Source organism: Lactuca saligna, chromosome 4 (assembly GCF_052625555.1).
Source record: "Lactuca saligna cultivar CGN05327 chromosome 4, ASM5262555v1, whole genome shotgun sequence".
Lineage (NCBI taxonomy): Eukaryota > Viridiplantae > Streptophyta > Magnoliopsida > Asterales > Asteraceae > Lactuca > Lactuca saligna.
The window spans coordinates 79,839,025-79,861,607 of NC_136420.1; the positions used below are offsets into that span (position 1 = coordinate 79,839,025).

At 38.7% G+C, this 22,583-nt stretch overlaps 1 long non-coding RNA gene across 1 annotated transcript; it reads left to right on the top strand.

Annotated features, from left to right (window-relative positions):
• The first annotated feature begins 20,569 nt into the window (after nucleotides 1–20,569).
• Nucleotides 20,570–21,892, top strand: LOC145038638 (uncharacterized). Its single transcript, XR_013679472.1, has 3 exons — nucleotides 20,570–21,014; nucleotides 21,150–21,224; nucleotides 21,744–21,892. It is a non-coding gene; the product is annotated as an uncharacterized LOC145038638 (long non-coding RNA).
• The last annotated feature ends 691 nt before the right edge of the window (nucleotides 21,893–22,583 follow it).

Sequence of the window (22,583 nt, forward strand, 5' to 3'; positions counted from 1 at the left end):
GTGAAATTCGCTACCACCCGGGCAAGGCCAATGTAGTGGCGGATGCCTTAAGCAGGAAAGAATATTCAGGTCGCCGAGTAAAATCCCTAGCCATGACCATCCACTCCCAACTGGCCATGCAGATCAAGGATGCCCAGTTAGAAGCCTTGAAACCAGAAAACGTGGCAAACGAAGCATTAAGAGGGATGGACAAGAACTTGGAAGTCAAAGATGATGGAACTTGTTATCTCATGAACCGAATCTGGACACCGAAGTTCGGTGTGTACCGAGATGTTGTAATGAACGAGGCCCACAAGACTTGATACTCCATCCATCCTGGGTCAGATAAGATGTATCTAGACCTCAAAAGGGTATACTGGTGGCCAAACATGAAGGTTGAAATTGTTACTTATGTAAGCAAGTGCCTCACTTGCGCCAAGGTCAAGGTAGAATATCAGAAGCCATCAGGACTACTTCAACAACCGAATATACCCGAGTGGAAGTGGGAGCGAATAACCATGGACTTCATAACCAAACTGCCTATGACATCAGGTGGGCTGGACACCATATGGGTTGTCGTAGACAGATTGACCAAGTCCACGCACTTTCTGTCGATAAAGGAAACAGACAAGATGGAGAAGTTAACCAGGACGTACATTAAAGAGATCATGTGACTGCATGGTGTACCTATATCCATTATCTTTGACCGAGATAGTAGATTCACCTCATGGTTCTGGCAGTCCCTACAGAAGTCTCTGGGAACTAGGCTTGACATGAGTACAACCTACTATCCACAAACCGACGGGCAAAGCGAGAGAACCATCCAGACATTGGAAGAGATGCTGAGAGCCTGTGTGATAGACTTTGGTAAGGCATGGGATACCCATCTTCCGCTTATCGAATTCTCTTATAATAACAACTATCACACTAGCATTAAAGTCGCTCCGTTCGAAGCTCTCTATGGCCGCAAGTGCAGATCACCCCTATGTTGGGCTGAAGTGGGGGATACTCAGCTAGCTAGGGGACAAGTCCCTAACAACACCCTCACTGGCCCTGAAATCATAAGGGAGACCATAGAAAAGATAGTGCAGATCCGAGAGAGGCTGAAGGCCTCCCGTGATCAACAAAAGAGTTACGCGGATAAGCGACGCAAACCTTTAGAATTCCAGGTTGGTGATCGAGTACTACTAAAAGTTTCCCCTTGGAAAGGAATGATACGTTTTGGCAAGCGTGGGAAACTAAACCCCAGGTATATTGGTCCATTTGAAATTCTTGCCCGGATTGGACAAGTGGCATACAAACTTAAATTACCTCACGAACTCGACAAGGTACATCCCACATTTCACGTATCGAACCTAAAGAGGTGCCTGTCTGATGAGACACTCATAATACCGCTCGACGAAATCGAAGTTGATGAAAATCTCTACTTTGTGGAGGAACCAGTCGAGATCATGGATCGAGAAATCAAGAGAACGAAACAAAGTCGCATTCCCATAGTGAAGGTTCGTTGGAATGCGAAACGAGAGCCTGAGTTTACCTGGGAACGCGAAGATCAAATGAAGCAAAAGTATCCGCATCTTTTCCCAAACCCTTGAAGTGCCAGCCGAGTTTAAATTTCGGGACGAAATTCCCTCTAATGAGGGGATGGTGTGACAATCATCAATCTAGAGTCAAATCAAGTCATCAAGTCAAACCGGTCAACTCGATTAAACCTTGTATATTAGGGTTTGTGTTATGTACATACTGTATAACTTGCTATATTAATGGGAAAACATCACCTGGGAAAAGTTCTTGTGTTAAAATTTCCTGAGCCTTAGTGCTAATCAATGAACTAAACTGATAAAACCATGTTGCATACTCATCGGGAGTGTGTAGGATCCTTAATCATGACTTAACGGGGCTCAAGAACCTTGTGTTGCGTAGCCAAACACTCACAATTGTCACACATGGAACCTCTCTCAATCGTTTTCACTCTATCTCTCTCTATGTCAAATCTCTCCCAAATCTCTCCAAGTATGTGAAATCTCTCTCAAATATCTCTTTGTATGAGGAATCTCTCCAAGAATGTCAAATCTCTCCCAAATCTCTCCAAGTATGTGAAATCTCTCTCAAATATCTCTTTGTATGAGGAATCTCTCCAAGAATGTCAAATCTCTCCCAAATCTCTCCAAGTATGTAAATTCTCTCCCAAATCTCTCTCAAAAAGTTCCTTGGACTTTTTATAGTCTTTTGGGCCATCCCGACCCTTAACCGGGTAAAAAACGGCTTAAAACGGGGTAAAAACGAGAAAAATGGACCTTAGGAACTGAAACCCTTCTCAAGGAGCCGAAGCCTCTTAGGGCCGAGCCCCTTGGACCAAAAGTAACCAGGACTGAAACCGAGTCTCGGTCTTTGCTCTCTCCTCTCGGTCCCTGCTCTCTCCTCTCGGTCTCTGTTCTCCACCTCTCGGTCTCCTCCCGCCTCTCGGTTCCTTGCCCTCTCTCGGTTCTTCTCCCCACCTCTCGGTTCTTCTTCTCTTCTCTCGGTTCCAACACCAGAGGACCGAACCTCCGGCCAGACTTCGGATATTTGATGCTTTTCACCCATTTTTGATATTTTTAACATTTTAAGCACGTTTTTCATGATTTTAACGCGGGATTTTCTCCAGAAATTATATTTTAACATAATAAACCCTAAATATTCATAATTTAATCATATTTTCATAAAAATCCCTATTTAAATAATAAAAATATATAGTGGGTGAATAATTGAGGTGGAGTGTTGACTTTACTTTACCTTATAACACAAGCAACCACCCCCACACCCACTCTATGACCAACCATACCTCCCCACCTTACCTAGGTCACTTCAATGTCCCTTACACTCAATTACCACCCATTCCCACGTTTTTAGAGCTAGAACAAAACATCCTCTCTCCTCACTTCTCTCATTTGCCCTCATTTCACCAAGGATCCAACTCCACTTTTCTCTCAAACTTTCTGTAACATCATAAAATTCCAAACCAAAATTTTTTCATTTTTACAATCATCAAAACATGAGTAATAAGTTTAGGTTCCAATGTAACAATTTAGTCACAACCGATTACATAACAAAACATCACAAAATGGTTTCCCCGAGTGTGTCTACGATAACACCGGCGCCTTCCCATGGTCCTCGCTAGTACCTGAAACACATAACACAACAACTGTAAGCATAAATTCTTAGTGAGTTCCCCAAAATACAACCTACGCACGTACGCCTTCCCAGGCCTTGACCTTCCGGTCCATGTGTCTCAGGGGACTTCCGTCCCGACTGGGTAAACCTTCCGGTCCTACCCACGTCAACCTTACGGTCCATATGACCACACCTTCCGGCCCATAACATGTTGCCTTCCGGCCCAAAACAAGCATATCATACATGGCACATATAACGAATAACTTAACACACATATGGCATATATCTCATATCATATTCGATCTTCCGGTCACACAGTCAAAACCCTTCCGGGTATAGTATAGTGAGAAGACTCACCTCGTATGCCTCGCTAAGTCGCTAATCGTGAATCCTGGAATCACTCGTGCTCGAACCCTCGAGCTGTAATCCTCCTATGATATCATGAATCTATAATTATTACTTGTACCACTAAGGTTGACCATCCATATCAAGTCAACACAGGTTGACTTGGTCAACAGTCTTTGGTCAATTTGGACCGGACTCGGCGAGTGCACTATAGTGACTCGGTGAGTCTACGCGTTTTAACCAACTCTCAAGGATTTTCCCTTTGACTCATCGAGTACTCCCCCGAATCGACGAGTTCCACCTGGGCCTGAATCACGGGGCCACCGCGACTCAACTCGCCGAGTCGCAAGGACAACTCGGCGAGTCCCAACTTGACTCGGTCCACCTGTCAAAACCTTTCCAACTCTCTGCGACTCACTGAGTCACCCACAACTCGGTCAGGACTACACACTGGGTGGTCTCAAGGACAATCTTCAAGCGACTCGTCGAGTCTGTTCTTCAGACTCGACGAGTCCATGCCATGCACCAGCTAAAACTGGCTTTTGCGGTCAGATCCGTTCCATAAACACATAGATCTGGCCTTCCCAAGCTTATTCGTCACGTAAAGTCCCAGTCTTGGTCGCCATGCAATGCATACAAGGATTATTTTGGAGAAACAATCCCTAATATGGCAACCCTAGCTTCTAACTCAAAAGAATGGACATAAAGCTTGTCATATGGGGTCTCCTGGACCTGCTAAGGTCCAGATCTAGGTTCCATATCTCCATGGGACCTTTCATACTTCCAATTTAAGCCAAGAAATGCAAGAAGAAACCCTAGATTTGATACATCAACCCAAAATACGAAGTTTGGCTCTGAAAGTTACCTCAAGAAGGCTCCCTTGATGAAATAGAAGCAGATCCAAGCTCCCCAACTCTTCAAGCTTGATCTTCTCCCTCCTTTCTTGCAATAATACACAAAATGATGAACAAATGGCCTCCAAACACACTCACAAGGGCTCACAGTCGTATGGGTGCTCTTAGGGTTCAAGGTAGCCGCAAATGAAGGCCATAAGGTCCTTTAAATAGGGCTTAGGACCGAGAAATTAGGGTTTCATTAAACAGCGCGGACTCGCCGAGTCCATCCCTTGGACTCGCCGAGTCCATCCCTTGGACTCGCCGAGTCCGGACGCGAACCTTCGCCCAAAACCGCGACCCGACTCGGCGAGTTCGACCTCCAACTCGCCGAGTCCCCTCACAGAATATCAAAAATATGAAAATGAAGGTACCTGGGGATCCGGGCTGTTACACTTTCTCTTCCAAATTCGAGATTCAAGGTTGATTATCAAGTGTTCTTCCACTCTTGGTAAGTATAATTCATCCTCCTTGTGATTATTGCACATCATTCTACTCAAATCATTGATTGCTTACATAAACTCCATAACTATGATGTTAGATTCTCGAAAATCTTCAAGGCATCTCCAAGTGTTCTTGAGTTAAACACTTCCATTCTTCAACAATCATCTACTGAAATCACATAAGCTGAGTTCATACCCTTACATTTTCATGTTTTCTCAAGTTTTTAGGGGGGGGGGGGGGGGGGAATACAAGTTAAAAAACCAAGAACATAACTAAAATTTTCTAACAGCCTTCATCAGAAAAGTTTAATTCCATTCACGGACTGTTTTGGGCAACTTAAACATTTTTTTTTCAAAATGGTGTAAGGTGCAAATAGTTCAAGTTCTTTGCTTTAAAATGACTACTTGCACATCTCCATAAGATTGTTCTACAATTTATGGTGATTTTTACAAAACTGCCTATCATTTGAAACACCAATCTGGACCAGTCTGTGATTATGGACTTTTGCACCCAAGTTGGATGTCATTAAAAATCATGATAAAAATTATGAGTAAACTAGACACATTTTGGGAACTCTCAGAATTTACGGATCTAGTTTTCGACTTCGTATGATTTTTCTATGATTTTTCCAAAACAGTGCAGAAAGTTTAAAGTTAGTTAACAGCATATAAATATCATAACACTTTGTATTATGTTGAGCAAAGTGTATAATCATAAGTTCTAATTATTGAATGTGTTTCCTTGTTAGTTTATCATCATAAACTGAAACTAAGTCATTCATGATAAGATTATTCATTCATTTAGAACACATATATTAAACTATAAAAAGTATAGTTTAATGGATTCAAAACACTAATGCATTTCCATAAAAGAGTTCTTACATATTACAAACGTTTTAGATAAACTATAATAGGTATAGTTTACGATACATTGCATAACACACTCGTACAAAAAGAGTACATTCATACAGAAAAGGTTTACACTCACACACATTACACGTAAACTTGTTAACCTAAATTGTGAGACAATCTCTTTCCGTACGTCCGAGTGCGGAATATAATTGCTGGTAGTTATAATCAGAGTCTCCTGGAGGGAAAACGTGATACTTGTATATAGATCTATATTGGGTTTGACACCCCACACCTTGCTGCTAGCTACAGTGGGAGTTGCAGGTCTACGGGTGACAAATGTCATTTCAGTTTCGCGACGCCTGAGAAACGTTGTGGCAGGTTCATTCAATCATAGTATGATTATAGCGACTCACATAGGGAGATAACAATACATAAAGTTTACGGGATTATTATAAAACCTAAATAGGTTTTATGTCGGTTTAAATTCACTTTTTATATCAATTTAAACTCATAGCATTTACACTAAGTAAGAAAGGTTACTTATACATTTTGGCCTTTGGTTATAAGGCTACATTACACAGATTTTAAGGAAAATATCGGATTTTTCTGAAACAAACGCGACATTTACAAGAGAAATACTTCTATTAGGTTATATAGCAAAAGCATATGAACTCACCAACCTTTGTGTTGACACTTTTTCAAACAACTTGTATTCTCAGGAAATCATTAAACAAGCAACCAAGTGCTTTTGAGGATGGGACGTTAAGGCGTCAAACTTTCATATTCTGACAACATATTGTAATTGATTTTGAAACATGTAATTCATACAAGTGATGTAACTTTTTCAATTATATATATGTTGGTTGTATTTGCTTAAATTACTATTGAATTTGTGGTTATGATACTATACATGAAGTCCTCCACCCCCTAGACGTTTCTGCCATCCTTGGTTTGGGGGTGTGACATAGTGAGAAGAGATTGGAGAGCAAGTGGCTGGAAGCAAAGAACGTGTGGAGATCTGAAATCTACCACAGTTAGCATCTTTTTGAAGGCATCAAGTCGTTACCTTGATCTCACTTCATTCTATATCTCATTTGGTTAAAGATTAGGGCTTTTCTAGCATATTATGAAGTTATTCTTGTGTGTGAGCTAAGATCTGAAGTTGTAACTTCAGATCTAAACACTCTTTGGCCTCTAAGTCCATAAAGCTTTCAACTTTAGCATGTATGAACCTCTCCATAAGTGTAAAACTCAATTACAAGCTTGGTTTTGACATTATAAGACTTTAGAGCCTTGCATAAGTTTTCAACTTTACGTGATAAACATGCCGTGGGAAGCTGGATATACAATGTGGAACCTTAAAATGGCCTAAAAAGTATTTGAATGGGTAATGGAATGAAGGGACTCTACAAGTTGCATGGTCAACTCGGCGAGTGCGATGAAGATTGTCGTGCAAGGACTTCTGCATGGACTCGTCGAGTTAGTGGGGAGTTTTCACGACTTCTCAAGTTCTTGAAGGACTCAACGAGTCGGGTCAACATGGATTGTTGACCTTGATCATTGACTTTGACATTGACCAAGGGTTGACTATTTGGCATCTGGGGCATTTTGGGAAGTTGGAAATTTATGAGTATGGTTCTATGGTGATTATAGGTGGTGGAGTTTGTGTCGTTGATTTGAGAATTTGAGCTTATCTTTCGAGTCGTCAGTTGCGAGGTGAGTTATCCTCATTATACTCAAGGGTCTAAGGCACCAAGGCCGACCCTTTTTGGATTGTTATCATGATATGTTATATGATGTTATGATCTGTTAGATCGGTATCATGGTAGAAAGGATGATATATGCTATTATGATGTGTTAGATCGGTATCCTGGTAGATAGGATGATATATGTTGTTATGATCTATTAGATCGGTATCCTGGTAGATAGGATGATATATGTTGTTAGTATCCGTTAGATCAGTATCCTGGTAGATGGGATGTTATATGATGTATGATCCGTTAGATCAGTATCCTAGTAGATAGGATGTTGTATGTTGCTATGATCCGTTAGATCAATATCTTGGTAGATAGGTTGTTTTTATGTTGTTATGATCTATTAGATCGGTTTGTCTGTTTATAGACTGTTATGTAATTACCTGTTATATGAGCACATGATTGACTGGTAGTCGGGGTATTCCATACCGATGGATGATTGGACCTATAGTTTATGTTATATATGTATTGTATTTTGGCATTCCAACTCGATGGTTGTGGGCCTGGGGTATTCCAAACCGATTGTTGATTGCACCCATAGTATGTTGGAATTCCAGCCCGATGGTTGAGGGCCTGGTGTATTCCATCCCAATGGATGATTGGACCCATAGTATGATGTTTGTCATTATATGTGTATTGTTGTGTTTATGGGTATTTTGGGGGTAACTCACTAAGCATTCGTGCTTATAGTTTCAATTTATTGTCCAGGTTCAGCAGATGGCCACGTGTAGGCGAATGCATAACCGTAGACTTCCTCGATTGATGATTATGATTTATGGGAACTCTGATGTTTAAACTATTTTGAAAACAAATTGTAATGACTAAATGGTTTTAAATGATTTCATAAGTTTTATATTGGCTCGAATTTTATGGATGTTACATATCAGCAACTATCATATAATCATATACATGTACCCGATACTCAGCATATGATGAATCAAGTTATACCAGGATAACAATCCAATTGGGCCAATCTTTGTTCCTTCGACCCACAATTACAATAAAGAAAACTCACGTCACAGTCTGATAAATCGTTAAATAATACTCTGCTCCAAATAACAACTCTATATGTCACCTATTCCATAGATAGAGACCAAGGCTTAACTATAGCTCAACATACCCAACATACCCTTAACTCAAACTTTTTCAACCCTAGTCAAAGTCATAGTCAATGGCCCTTAGTGACAAATATCCATCCCTATGTCGTGATCTGGCCTTGGTTACGTTGTAATAGTGCACTCAGTCCGATGCCAACTCGACTCGACCTAATCTAGTCAACTCAGTCAAAGAAATCACATGAGCTAACATCACAACATGAGCGACAATTCACACATCATGAGCTCCAATGATCCTCACCAACTTCTATATCCAAAAAATATGATGATCAAGGAGTTCTTATAATCCATAAAGTTGTTGACTTTATGGATTTAGTTCACTCAAGTATCCTAAACATGTAGAAAGGTGGACAAAATCCTAGATCTACTCATGCATTGAAATAAAGTTTGGATCTTTGATACTTACAAAGGTCCAACAACAAGAAGAGGTGATTATAATGTTGCTACTTGTCCATTCCACCACTAGATTATTCATTTCATCTTCTTTTCTCCTTATTCAAGCTAGAAATGCCAATAAAAGGCTAAGAACTTCAGGGGTGATGAATCTCAAGGTTCTCTAGTTCTTAGAGTGTCAGGGATGCAGAGGTTGAACAACCCTAGCCCCCTATTTCCTTTAAATACCAAAAATTAGAGTTTTTATTCCTTAGACTGCTCTCAAACTGTACGCATTTCATTGTTCACATCTTGAGCTTCAAAATAATGAACATGTCCAATTACTCCTCACGACATAAGCAAGCATTCCTCACACAGTGAGAAGGGCCAAAATAAAAAAAAAAATTAACTTCACAATAATAATAATAACGTTCACCTAATCCGAGTGTTAAAATTGTCTCCCACTCGAGTCAGACATCGTCCTTGAGGTCCACAACTATGAACAACTCTAGGTAATGCTCCTGCATCTCTGGTTTGGGCTTCCAAGTCCATTCAGAACCCTTCCAATGCTGCCATTTAACCTTTACCAAAGGTATCTCCTTGTTACGTAGGACCTTCATCTTTCTCTCCATTACGACTACTAGCCTCTCAATATAATTAAATTGCTTATCGACCTAAATATCATCTAAGGGGACCACTACCACATCATCCAACATGCACTTCCGCAACTGCGAAACATGGAATTTATTGTGGATCTGGCTGAGGTCACTCGGTAAATCAATTCGATAGTCCACCCTGCCTAATCTGGTGATCACTCAGAATGATCCAATTTACTAGGGAACCAATTTCCCCCTCTTCCTGCAGTGAATCACACACTTCCATGGTGACACCATTGGTAGCACCGTATCAACGACCTAAAATTTCAACTTTGATCAGCGTCTGTAGGCATAACTCTTTTGCCGAATCTAAGCTATCTGCAATCTCTTACTGATCTGTTGAATTAGTTTTGCGGTCTGAAGGACTATCTCTATCTTTCCCATGACTTTATGACCAACCAACCCCCAACAAACTGGGGTACGACACCACTAACCATATAGGAGCTCAAAAGGTGGGGCACCAATAGAACTCCACAAGAGATAGGTAGGAATCCCAACTCCCACCAAAATACATAACAAAAGCAAGTAGCATATCCCCAAGTGTTTGGATGATCCACTCACTTTGGCTATCGGTCTGCGGATGATAATCAGTGCTGAAGTGTAGCCTCGTACCCAGTTCGTCATGGAACTTTTACCAGAAGTAGGAGGTGAACCGGACAAACACATCGGCCAACTTTTCAGCTGAAGAGCTCTCCTGTATGACCAAAAAGGAGGCACTCTTGGTCAATCGATCCATGATGACCTATATAGCATCAAAGCGCTTGGCAGTCTTCGATAACTTGGTGATCAAATGAATAGTGATCTGTTCCCACTTCCACATGGGAACTTCCAAAGGCTGCAGCTTGACATGCCACCTTAGATGCTCTACCTTAACAATCCTATAGGTCAAGCACCTCTCAATATAAGAGGCTATCTCCCTCTTCATACATGGACTCCAGTAACTTAATCTCAAATCGTGATAGATCTTAGTGGCTTCGGGGTGTATAGAAAAGAGATACTTAAGAGCCTTTTCCAACACTATCTGTGTGTTCCCACCAGAAACTGGAATCCAAACCATACCACACCGAGTAAACAACCCTCGACTACCAGTGACAAATCTGTCAATCTCGCCCTTGATCCTCTCCTGTTTCCAATTATCCTTCTTGACTCCCTCTGCTTGTACCCCTCTGATTAAAACCAAAAGTGGAGAATCAATGGATGTTCTTGTACACATGTACCCCTCTAAAGATCCGATTAACGTATAGCTCAAAACATCCACGACCACATTCGCTTTACCCAACTGGTAAAGGATCTCGTTGTCGTAATCCTTGACCACGTCAAGCCACCTGCGATGCCTCATGTTCAGCTTTGTCTGGTTAATAAGATATCACCAACTCTTGTGATCTATGAAAATGGTTCAACGGACACCATGTAGGTAATGTCTCCAGATCATGATTAGGATATCGTGCCTCATGCGGCTTCAGCAGTCGGGAAGCATAGGCAATCACTCGTCCCCTCCGCATAAGAACCGCCCCCAAACCAGTGATGGATACATCACAAAATACCACGAATTCCTCATCACCCTCAGGAAGGATCAACGTCGGGGCCTCAAATAACATCTGTCCCAGTGTCTCAAATGTAATCTGTTGCTTAGGGCCCCATCAGAAATCAACTCCCTTCCTTGTCAGACAAGTGAGTAGTACATCAATTTTGGAGAAATCCTGTATCAATCCTCGATAATATCTTGCCAAAATCAAGAAACTCCTAATCTCAATGGGAGACTTCAGAACCTCCCATTGCATCACGACCTCAATATTGGCTGGATCGACCAAAATTGCGGTTTATTTGATGAGATGCCATAAGAACTGGACCTCTCGTAACAAAAACTCATACTTCGAGAACTTGGCATACAACCGTTCTCGCCTCAACACTTGCAAAAAGCTCTCGAAGGTGCTCCTCGTGCTAGTCTTTTGTCTTGTAATATGCCAAGATATCATCAACGAACAGAATAAATGAACGATCAAGCATCGCCCTATATATCCGATTCATCAAATCAATAAACATCACAGGCTCATTGGTGAGCCCAAATGGCATCACCATGAGCTTGTAATGCCTATAACGAGTTTGAAACATAGTCTTATCTAGGTACTCCTTTCTCACCATCACCTGATGATATCTTGACCTTAAGTCTATCTCGGAGAACAAAGATGCACTCTAAAAATGATCAAAGAGGTCGTCAATATGTGGAATGGGATAATGGTTCTTCATCATCAACTTGTTCAACTCACGATAATCAATGCACATCCAATGTGATCCATACTTCTTCTTCTTCATGAACAATATCAGAGCTCCCCACGGTGAACTGCTCGGCCTCATGAAATACTTGCCTAAGTACTTCTGAAGCTGAGAGGAGAACTCCTGCACCTCGGGTGGTGCTAGGTGATACAACACGTTGGCAATAGGAGTCACATCTAACACTAGATCAATCTTGAACTCAACCTGCCACTCGGGAGGCACACTGAGCAACTCCTCCTGAAACACATCAGCAAACTCCCTAACAAGTGGCACCTCTAAAACTGATGTCTACTCCCTTACCGGAGTATCAACCACATATGCAAGATAACCCGTACAACCATGATGAATATTTTTTTGAGCCCTAGTTGCCAAACAAAAGCTAAAATCAACCTTGGTACCCTCTCCATAGATAACCAGTTCTCTGCCACTTTGGGTTCGAACTACTACATTGGTCCTCGTAGTGTATCATAGAACCAAAAGTTGCTCAGCCAATCCATCCATACTACCATGCATACATCCCTCATGGGGATACTGATCAAATTAATCAGATAAGGCATCTAGAAGATCTCCAATACACAACCTTGATACACTCTGGATGCAGAAACATCGTGTTCCTTAGTGATAGAAACCTACAACAAACACTCTAACACTCATATAGACACATCAAACTCCCTACTAGATGCCCGGGATACAAAAGACCGACTCACACCCGATTTAAAAAGCACAAGAATGGACAAACAGTTTACTAGGAAGGTACCTAACAAAATCATAAACATAAGTATAGCATAAAATAATCAATAGAACAACAAATTGAAACATAACCATCATCCCATATGGCACTGCCCTTACCTCCTTTGCTGTGAGCTGAAAAAAATGAGCTCAATCCCTTGGTGGCTATGCCCTGCCCTGGCTCCCATCAGTGATCCTTAGAGTAGTTGACTCTGGAGCTTGCGCTGGTCTAGTAGCAAGCAAATGATAACTCGCCTTCACATGGCCCACCAGGTCACATTGATAACAAATACTAGTGTTGGGTACTGGATCCTACTCATGGTAGTCCCTCATAATATGGCCCTACCGGCCACATTTATGGCATCCAGAAGAAGATCGACATGCATCATCATGAAGCATGTCACACTTCCAAAAAATGCAGCCCCTATATATCCCATATCTTTACATTAGTGGCTTTGAAGCGCTTCGCCACAAACTGTGACTGCACCAAGGCATACCTCTACTCACTTCTCGGGAGCTCCATCTCGATCTCCCACCGCCTAGCGGCCTCTTATAGCTCTAACAATGAACCATAGTATTGTGTAGACACAAACTGACAGATGTCTGTCTTGATCATGCTCAAGTACCGGGTCTCCTAAGCTTGCGCCAAAGCAACAAACTCAGGGAAAAACATAGCACTCTCTGTAAATATTTTGGTGATCTCCATCACCGACTCCTTCCCCTGTCTTAGAACCAAATACTCATGAGCCAACGTCTCCCTCTCCAAAAATGGAACATATCTTGAGCGGAACATCTTAGAGAAATGCTCCTAGGATACTACATCCTTCTTCTTTGGAGTGTAAGAACTAATAATCAGTCTCCACCAATCCTTCATTCCGGACCTGAGAAGGTTCAGAGCAGACTTGACCCTCTGTTCAGCAGGGCAGGAGCAACTAAAGAAACATCCATCAACATCTGACATCCACCTGATGGAAATGATCAGATCTTGAACCCCATCAAACACTGGGGTTTCGTATTGTAGAAGTCTAGGTACTGGACGACTCTCCCAGTGCGTATCCCTATCGTAGCAATGAATGTGGTGGCTGTAGAAGTTACAGCCTCAGAAAGTACACCGTATCGATCATCAAAGAACTCCACATTGGTTGTATTGATAGACCCAAACAACATCGGTGTCCCCAGAAAATAAAAAGAAGATCATCATGAATTATCTCTCTAACCCTGTCCTCAGCCAATCCCAGCCCATCCTGGCCACCTGCTCTGGCTCCTGATCCATATCCTGACTCAAAGCACCTCGCAACCACTATACTGAAAATAAACCAAAGAGATATCAGATAGAACTCATATAATACCATATGAACCATTACCTAACAAACCCTAGGGGTTGTAACTTCCCTACTACATGTACGGGTCCTATGCTTCCAGTGGTACGAGCCCATACTACCTTGCGTACCTATCTGCATTTGTCTCAGAAGATCATCACAATAACCCTACGCATACATCCTATTCTCACATCATGAAACTTCCACTAACCCTACAATACTCGTGTATGCTGATCTTACAAAACACTAGATCCTACAGATAGTTAAATACTTGATTCTACCCTAAGCCCACAACCAAACAAGGAACATGAAATAAGTCTAAATGAAATATTCTCAGGCTATAAGATCTTATTTATATACAATTTTGATGGATACCCTAAGCAATTACAGTCCAATGTCAATTTCATTTAAGGAAGAACCCTAGGCTATCAGGCATCACATAATCAAGCAATTCTGTCATGCAATTCCTTAGGATCCCTAGCTTATCGCTAGTATGTTGTTCAAAGATAACATAATATCAAATAATGGTGTGGTAACTTGGGGTCTACTTATTGGGTCCAGATGATCATACACATCACATCCTATCTTGCTTAATTTAGAAAACAATTTTTAAAGTTTAAAAACCATTAAAGTTCCTTAGTTTGAGAAAGGATTCACACGGGTGTTCCTCCAATTCGATCAACCAAAGCTCTGATACCAACTTGTAACATGCCAAAAATTCCAAAGAATTTAAAATTTTCAAAACAACCCACTTACTAAAAGAAATGTTTACATAACCATTGTGTTCAAAATAATATTCAAAAAACAGAGTCTCCGAAGATCAACAACATAAGATGTGTACGGTTATGTCTTCACCTTACCACAGTCCTATGAAGTACCTAAAACAAAACTAAAACAATAAGCCAACACTTAGTGAGTTCCTCTAAAGCACCAACACACAATAAACAAATCATATATAAACAAACATGTTGGGTCCAGTTAGTCATCAGACTAGAATACCCACGGGTCGGCAGCCATCAGGCTGGATTACCCTGGGCCCAATCACTCATCGGACTGAAATGCCAATATACAGCAGGTCTACTTAGTCATCAGACTAGAATACCAATATACAACGGGCCCACTCAATCATCCGAATGGAATACCTTCGAGTCCACTCAGTCATCGAACAGGAATACTCCTAGTTTGTTGACTCATGTACATAGCAGTAAAGTCTCAACTCAACATAATATGTCTACATATAGTAAATCATAACATACTCAATAGACAGATAATTATGTAGACGAAAATCACAAATAATCTTACAGATCTACCAGTCTACGCATATCAGCAGCTATCATACAATCATAAAGATTTACCTCATATTCATCAAATCAACAATGAAGGTATAACAAGATAACAATCCAGTTTGGTTAGCCTTGGTGCCTTGGATACAAAAGTACAACAAAGAATACTCACATCAAAGTCTGACAAATCACTGAACAATACTCAGTTCCGAATAATGACTCTACAGGTCACTTGTTCAATAGATAAAGACCAAGGCTTAATTATAGCTCAACATAGCTAAAATACCCTTAAGTCAAACATGGTCGAACCTGATCAAAGTCAAAGTCAATGGACCTTAGTGACAAATATCCATCCTCATGTTGTGACCAGGCCTTAGTTACGTCGTGGCAGTCCACGCGATCCGATTCAAACTCGACTCGACCCAATCTATTCAACTCATTCAAATAAATCACATGAGCTTAGATCCTGATGTGAGCACCCATTATAAGATCATGAGCTCCAAGGATCCTAACACAAAATGGGGATTATTCAAACCTTACATCGTGAGATCTTAGGTCTTACGTCGTCAGCACAGTCTGAAGCTCATAGTCACCATTTCAAGTTCTTATTCCATTATTACCTGAAATCCACCTCATCCAAAAGTTAAAGGGGACTATTATAGTCCGTAAAAATTGCTTCCTTTATGGTTATCATTTCAGCATGCTTGTTCCAAGCCATTCTAGGTCAAAAGTGAAGAAATATGCTTCCAACTTTCATGCATGCCTCTTATACCTCACTAACTTCAAGATCTGAACAATATGATGATTAAGGAACTCTTAGAATCCATACAGCTGTTGAGTTTATGGATTTATTTCGCTCAAACAAGCTAAACATGAAGAAAGGTGGACAAAATCCTCGATCTACCCATGCAATGAAATAAAGTTGTGATCTTTGATACTTACAAAGGTCCAACAACAAGAAGAGGTGATGATAATGTTGCTACATGTCCACTCCACCAGTAGATTATCCCATCCATCTTATTCTCTCCTTATTCAAGCTAGAAATGGCACCAAAAGGTTAAGAACTTCAAGGGTGATGAATCCTAGGGTTCTCTATGGCTCAGAGTGTGAGGAAGGAGAACCCTAGCCCCCTATTTCCTTCAAATACCAAAAATTAAGGTTTTTGGTACTCAGTCGGCTCTCACATCGTGGGCATTGAATTGCTCGTGTATTGAGCCTCAAAATAACGTGCATGTCTAGTTACTCCTTAGGACGTGAGCATGCATTCCTCACATTGTGAGAAGGTAAACAATCAAAAATTCAAACTTCATAATAATAATAGTAATGTGAACGTGATCCAAGTGTTACAGAATTAACTATGTGGGCAGCAAAGTCTGTGGAAGATATCATCAAGCAGTAAACTGCCTACAAGACTATGGTTGACGAGAAAATGAGAGGTGAAGGGCACACAAATTCATATTAGAAAAGTAAAACCTCAAGGTATAACCCCAACAACAAGATGTATGGGGGTCGTAATGAACCAACGTGGTGCCATAAATGGAAGAACATTATGTTGGGCCATGCAGTAGAGATCTAACCAGCTTCAGGTGTGGAATACCTGGTCACTATTCTGACAAGTGTCTATACGAAGGAAGGTATGTTTTGAATGTCATGTCATGAAGGATTGCCCAAAGAAGAAAGAAGCTGGTAAGCAAACTATTCCGCCAAAGCCAAAAGCGATGTCATATTTTATGGAGCTTGATGAGGAAACAAGAGGGCGAGAATTTTGAGCTGCTTGTTTGGAGTACTTGAGGGAAGGATATAAATGAGTACTATTAAGGTGTGTGGCTTTCTTTAATAGGAAGGTATTATAAATAAATGAGTTGTTGCCCGATCTTCTTGTATGATGACTTAGTGAACTGCAAGACAATTCTTGGGACGTGTATTAGTAGGTGTGAAAGGTTGTAGAGGCCTATACTATTGGAAGTACACGAGTTACACTTGGATTAGGGAAAGTGAATAGGTTACTAAGTCTCTAAGTAGTTGAGCTATTATGTTCATTTCCATCATTTTATTTGTTTCATTAATGACCAAAGAAGATGATCTATGTTCCAACATCCGCATTCATCAAAAATCAAGTCTGACTAAGATATATATATATATATATATATATATGTGTGTGTGTGTGTGTGTGTGTGTGTGTGCGTGTGTGTGTGTGCATATATATATATATATATATATATATATATATATATATATATATATATATATAAAGCGACAAACTCAATTCTGAGAACCATGTTCAATGTAATGTCTGACTTAAAGACCGAAGAAGAAAAGATTGAGGCAATTGACAGACAGATCACAAATCATAATTAGAACTTAGTAGCTGGTAGCCAGATTGCTACCTGTTAATATGTGATTATATCATATCAGAACAGGAAGAAAGTTATCCTTCGTAATACAGTATGACTCAAAAAGACCTAAGTCTAACCATTGCAACATACTATGAGAGATCATTAGAGCATGACCCATCTGTCTGTAATGGTAGTCAAAGGCCTCATCTTAAGTGAAGTCAAATTTGAAAAGAGCATGACCTCTAACAAATTTTGAATTTAGAAGCAGGAGTAGGTGCAAGAGTGATCCCCGTCAGCAGTCTAGAAGTCTCAGAGTTGGAAATTTAATAGAAGAGACAAAAGAGTTACAATTATTACCTAGGATGAAAAGGTAACATGTGGAGTCATTATACAACCCCTGCTTTGTTGATGATACCGAGAAATAATCATCCTAAAGGGAAGATAATTGTAACGCTCGCAAAATCAGGCTACACATTTAAGATATAATAGAAGTTTCCTATTCAAAAGAATAGTAAAAATTAGCCAAATCATTAGTAAATCGTAAAAATAAGTGCACCAATATATATATATATATATATATATATATATATATATATATATATATATATTTAGATATATATGGAAAGAACATGTCCTGATACCGAAAATATAAATTTCGTAGAAATCTGACTCCGTATAAATTAAATACGATTTTTATAATGATATAAAAGTCAACCGTGGACAAGGAATGTGTGATGTTAAATGGTACGAAGAGAATGGTTGACTTTGGGTAAAGTCACCAAAATGAAAGTCGTAGTACTATTTAAAATAGGAATTTTGGTAAAGGAACACCAAAATCGAAGTCCGTAGGAGAGAGTTATGATTATTACAAAATCGTTAAATCCTATAAAAATTAGGGATAAAAATAGATCAGAATTAGCCAATGGATCCTAAAGGAAAGTTCTAGTACTTGTCGAGATCCACTTGTGCAAAAAAAAAAAAAATGAATGTCAAAAAACAAAGTCTATACGAAGAAGTTATGGAATTTACAAAATATGCAATTTACGCTCCACACAATGCGCATTGGGTGTGTGTCGCACGCTTCTAGAGGGTCAAAATGTGGACCACAGAGTGGTCGACATGTAGCACAATGTGACTGGGAGATGTAGCCTTAGAATGTACAACCTGCCCCCCTTTTGCACACTGCACAACCCAAAACAGCTATAAATAAGAGGCCAAGACTCATTCTCTTCCCACACTTCCCAAAATTCTTCTCTCTCGAGTTGCTTTCTATTCTAGCCCATTTTCTCTTAGTTTTACCCTTCGAAGAAGCCCTGCGATCCCTGAAGTAGTAATAGCTAGCAAGTAGAACATCTGCTAGTGGAATTTCTAGACTTTTCTCCAAGAAATCTCTGTAAGTTAAGCTAGACTCTCATTCTTTCAGTGTAAGATGTATTTATAGTCATAAGTCGTTATTATGAATTTATAAATAATATTTATCAGTAATTCCAAGTCATTAATCTAATTGATCCACTTACGAGAATGATGTCTAAGCTAGATTTAGTGAGGTGTTTAAAGTGGAATTTCCAAACATTATATTTTGTATACCAAATAGACCCTACCTCCAATATCATCCTACCTGGTTATCCCTTCTCAGCTATAGATCAGAAGACATTGGGATCATTGCAAAAGCTAGACTATATTATTATAGTCGCCAGGATCACCAAACTATGACTTAGCCTTATATATATATATATATATATATATATATATATATATATATATATATATATATATATCTAGGTCTTTTGGAAACCTATTAAGGTGAAGCATTGCCCTGACCTCGATTTATCTGTTGTTATCAGGTGAGTGCATAGAACTTTCAAACTTACACATATATACAAGTATTCTAATTGTTTAAATGTTATGTGTGCTGTCTTGATGTGTTTAATATATATACATGCAACTTGATATAGTTTTTCCTCGATTAAACTAAATATATATTATCAAACTTAATAATATGATTGGGTAGTAACCGGCTGTTTAATATAATAAATGCGAAGTCGTGCTAGAATCTGTGAGATAGTAGTTGTGATAGGTTAGTGAGTAATGTGCAAAATAATGAGTCGTGTTTGTTGTGTTTATCCCAAGTAATTTTGTATTGTGAGGTTTATTCGAAGTACTATCGTACTCACGTGTCTGTCGTGCCTAGCGAAGGACTATTACTCTGCCGTGTCTATCCAAAGTACTAATGTACTACCGTGTTGCAGTGTTTACCCGAACTATTATCATACTGTCTTGCCTAATCAATCTAGGAATTATAGTTGTCTGTGAACAAAGGTTCGTTAAGAAACTTCCATCGAGATCATCATATTAGGATTTGGAAGTGAAGATAACGAGACTGGTGTAATTAGGTTACTTTATTGTCGAAGAATATATAAATAAAGATTATATTATGGTGGGTTGAAAAATCTATGTTACTTACCAAGTTTTCCAAACTGATTCACTCGGCTTCTTTGTATCACAGGTAGCAGTACAAAGTTGCATGCATGATAAGAGATTCAGGGAGATGTAGATTGTTAGTCTAAGTTAATATAATGTTTGTTTATGCTTATGTTTCTGTATTGACGATAACATACCGAGATTATAAATAAAACACATTTTCGGGAATGTTTTGATAATATTATTATCATGTTTTTGGGATAAATTCCACATAATCAGTCTTTTGAAAATTATACTTTGATTTAATAAATATAAACAAATCGGTTTTTTGTGAATGTAAAAATGGGGATGTCACAGATAGGAAGCGGCATCATCCGCCAAATACATCATCAAGAGGCTCTTGGAGCACGGGTAAAGCTACATCGATCGTCGGAGCATCGTTCTTGATCCTCGTTGTTCGTCTAATCATCAAGATGGAAAAGTGAGGCTCAGTTAAACAAGTTCGAGCTCGAATAGGCAAGTTCTTTTTAGCATTCCTTCCATCGCCACTTCATAAAATTGATCCCACCAAAACCTAATTATCAGGTTAATGGTCCGAATATTTGGCTTTTTTAATCTCTATCTCTACTACAGTTGTTTTTTTTTTTTTGTTATCAGAATCTTTTTTATTAATACCTACCTGCTTCTATAGTGAAATCACGAAAGAGATTTTTGATTTTCTGTTATTGTGTTCTTGGAATTTCAAATCAAAGTGAAATAATGAAAGCTATTCTTTAGGAAATCTTTGTTTTTCTGTTATCTCCTATTAGCATGTGAAAGATTTCAAGGATTGAAGTGGCACTTCATCACTCGTTTGCTGTATCATCTGCATCGAATCAACCCAATTCAGCCTTGCCTCTTTTACACCGAACGATTTTTCTTTATGTACATCACAAGCATGACTTTATCAATTGTCCGTTGGTCTGACTTTTATTCTTATTTTGTAGCTAATATGATCTTTTATGTATTTTCCTGGTGATTTTAATCGTCTTTTCTATAGTGAAATTTGGATTCAATAAATCTCTTTCGATGACCGTGCTCTCTAGAACTGGTAACAAAATCTTTTTCGCAACTGCCATGAGTTCAATCCTTACTTCTTTTATTCTAATTTGCTAATTTATTAATTTGGTTTGCTGTTGAAGTTTTTTTGGGTAAATCACCTAATTTGACCCTCAATTATAATCAGGGATAAAAACATTTCAAAAGGATGACAAATTATTTCTGGCTTTCTGCTGCTACTGGCATGGTTGCTCCAAACCTGGTATGTTTTTCATACACATCAGATGCTTTTGGATTGTGATAATATCTTCGCTATTGATTATAGAACATAAATGATTACTTTGACCTAAATGAAATTTTATTAATTGTATGTTACCTAATCGTTTATTGGTTCATGATTATACAACATAAAAGATAATTTTGACTTGACTTGTATGTTCACGAGTTTTGGTAATGCATTCATTTATGATGAAAGAACAAAAATAAATTTGTCCTAAAAGGACTTCTCATGAATAAAAAATATCCATCTGTTTGGTTTTCTCTTTTTTTTTTCATAATCATTTAATCATTTTCTATTGAATGTTTCTTCAAGCTTATTGATCTTTTTTTCATTTCATTGATCTTGAAGGAACTTAAACAAGTATAACTTGAACAATTATAGACTTCAATTAGTTTTGAATGTTTGTTCATCAAATATTGTACGACCTCGATGCCTTGAATGATTTAAAAAAAACTTACACTTTGTGGATATTAACAATGAGTCGGACTTTTTCTTTTGAAGGATTTTGATTACTAGGTTTGAAAATGAATATGATTGTCGCTGAAGATGGTGAAAGTCAAGCATATCGTAGTTGGTTAAGCACACATGAAATGAAATTACAAATGGAAATCGATGCCACTTGTACGTCCATCCGAGTTTTAAACAAGAATGTCCACATCAATATAATTCATTTCTTACAATACCTTGTAATTTAAGTTGTTGGTATATTATTGAATAATTAAAAATATTACATTGTAAATAATATTATGTTGAATTGGATTTATTAATGATTAAAGTTATATTCATTTATAAATACATGATCACTGGCATTCAGTTGTATTCATTCATGATTAAAGTTATATTCATTTATGACTTAGTCATTGGCATCCCTGAGTATTCATTCGCCATGGATGTTATATTTATTCACCATGGATGTTATATTCATGTATGATTTTAACTATTGGTATTGTCAAGCTTCAAAAAAGTTCTTTTATAATTAACATCATATTATTCCTACATAAAAATTAATTTACAAAAAGAAAAAGTATGTTAGAACGTTAATGCATACTACATTTAAAAATCGAAATTGTAATTATATTGTATGTATTCCATCAAATTCACCACATATTCATTAGTGAATACATATTAATAATAAATGAATACTGCATTTTATTATAGATGAAAGAGCAAAAGTACGTTTCATCATTTGTTGATGAAAACTAGAGGGGAATCATGCGCGCCGTTGACGCTGTATTTGTTTTTTTTCCCCTTATTTCAAGTTGTACCAAATGTCATTTGCAAGCAACATTAATAAACACATGAAGTTAGTTAGTAATAATAAAATAAATAAAGAATATATGA